This window comes from Portunus trituberculatus, chromosome 26 (genome assembly GCF_017591435.1).
Source record: "Portunus trituberculatus isolate SZX2019 chromosome 26, ASM1759143v1, whole genome shotgun sequence".
NCBI lineage: Eukaryota > Metazoa > Arthropoda > Malacostraca > Decapoda > Portunidae > Portunus > Portunus trituberculatus.
The window spans coordinates 2,901,208-2,903,707 of NC_059280.1; the positions used below are offsets into that span (position 1 = coordinate 2,901,208).

Below are 2,500 nucleotides of genomic sequence, written 5' to 3' on the forward strand. Positions count from 1 at the left end.
GGAGGAGGAGGAGGTATTGAAATTTCACTCTCATTTTAATCTCTCTCTCTCTCTCTCTCTCTCTCTCTCTCTCTACGAAATCATTCAGTATATCGAACAAGGAGGAAGAGGAGGAGGAGGAGGAGGAGGAGGAGGAGGAGGAGGAGGAGGAAGAAGAAGAAAGAGCTAAAGAAAATGGGATATGAAGACAAAACTGAAAGAAAACGAGACTTCTGAACACAAACTATGCTAATCTTTCTAATCCAGAGAGAGAGAGAGAGAGAGAGAGAGAGAGAGAGAGAGAGAGAGAGAGAGAGAGAGAGAGAGAGAGAGAGAGAGAGAATTAAGTGTTAAGAAGAGTTAGAGGATTTTTTTCTTCTCTCTTCTCTCTCTCTCTCTCTCTCTCTAGAATACGTCCTCTTCAGCGAGTTTAAATATTGAAGAGAGAGAGAGAGAGAGAGAGAGAGAGAGAGAGAGAGAGAGAGAGAGAGAGAGAGAGAGAGAGAGAGAGAGAGAGAGAGAGAGAGATTATTCTATGAGGATGAAAATAACACACACACACACACACACACACACACACACACACACACACACACACACACACACACACACACACACACACACACACACACACACACACACACACACACACACACACACACACCAGAGAGAGAGAGCCTTATCTTCCATCTAACATAACGAGAGAGAGAGAGAGAGAGAGAGAGAGAGAGAGAGAGAGAGAGAGAGAGAGAGAGAGAGAGAGAGAGAGAGAGTCACTTATATTTGAAGTGTCTTTATGTGATAAATGGTTTACCACTACTACTACTACTACTACTACTACTACTACTACTACTACTCTATCTCTCTCTCTCTCTGAAGTAGATGTTATTTGGGCAAAGGGCACGAGAGAGAGAGAGAGAGAGAGAGAGAGAGAGAGAGAGAGAGAGAGAGAGAGAGAGAGAGAGAGAGAGAGAGAGAGAGAGAGAGAGAGAGAGAGAGAATATAAAGAAGAAATAAATGAGAGAGATAAGGAAGAATAAAGGAGAGAGAGAAGGAGGAGGAGGAATTATTGGAGGAGGAGGAGGAGGAGGAGGAGGAGGAGGAGGAGGAGGAGGAGGAGGAGGAGGAGGAGGAGGAGGAGAAAAGAGGATGAGTAAGAAGAGAAGGAAAAGGAAAGGAAGAGAAAGAGGAGGAGGAGAAGGAGGAGGAGGAGGAGGAGGAGGAGGAGGAGGAGGAGGAGGAGGAGGAGGAGGAGGAGGTTACAATGAGTCTGCATTGCGGAGTACTGGAAAGAGAGAGAGAGAGAGAGAGAGAGAGAGAGAGAGAGAGAGAGAGAGAGAGAGAGAGAGAGAGAGAGAGAGAGAGAGAGAGAGAAAGCTCTCTACACAAAACTAAAATAGCTCTCTCTCTTAAAACACTAATTAAAATAATAATAATGACAGTTTTCTCTATAACCTTTAAAAACACCAATAACTTCCACTACACACTTAAAAACCCCAATAACTTCACTACAACCTTCGAAAAACCCCAATAACTTCACTGGAACCTTTAAAACCCCAATAACTTCCACTACACCCTTGAAAACCCCAATAACTTCCACTAGAACCCTTTAAAACCCCAAATAACTTCACTAGAACCTTTAAAACCCCCAATAACTTCACTAGATACCTTTAAAACCCCAATAACTTCACTAGAACCTTTAAAAACCCCAATAACTTCACTAGAACCTTTAAAAACCCCAATAACTTCCACTAGAACCCTTTAAAACCCCAATAACTTCACTACAACCTTTAAAAACCCCAATAACTTCACTACAACCTTCTAAAACCACAATAACTTCACTAGAACCCTTTAAAACCCCAATAACTTCCACTAAAACCTTTAAAATCCCCAATAACTTCATTAGAACCTTTAAAAATCCCAATAACTTCCACTACACCCTTCAAATCCCCAATAACTTCACTTGAACCTTTATAAACACCAATAACTTCACTAGAACCTTTTAAAACCCCAATAACTTCTACTACAACCTTTAATAACCCCAATAACTTCACTAGAACCTTTAAAAACAACAATAACTTCACTAGAACTCTTTAAAACCGCAATAACTTCCACTACAACCTTTAAAAACCCCAATAACTTCCACTAGAACCCTTTAAAACCCCAATAACTTCCACTACCACCTTTAAAAACCCCAATAACTTCCACTGCAGTCTATTGGAAGTTACAAAGAAAACGAGAAGAGAGATATGATATTGGAAAGTTGGCAATTAATATGGAGAAATGAGTTTTGGAGACTATTATGAAGTTTAACACGACAATTTGACCCCTTCAGTAGCATGACGTGTTTCCCTATTCCTTGTGGTGACTATTTGGTGATTCTCTACAACTTCAGAAACTCATGTGGGGGATTAAAATGGTGAAGACTGTGGCCATTAATCTTCTGCCCTCCATACACCCTTCCTAATGTCAATAAAATGGTCTAATGGTACACAAATCTCAAGGTAAAAATGTGTCCCAG

At 40.9% G+C, this 2,500-nt stretch overlaps 1 protein-coding gene across 1 annotated transcript in view; it reads right to left on the reverse strand.

Annotated features, from left to right (window-relative positions):
- Positions 1-2,500, reverse strand: part of LOC123509213 (transmembrane protein 132E-like) — a 41,366-nt gene that overhangs the window by 33,226 nt on the left and 5,640 nt on the right.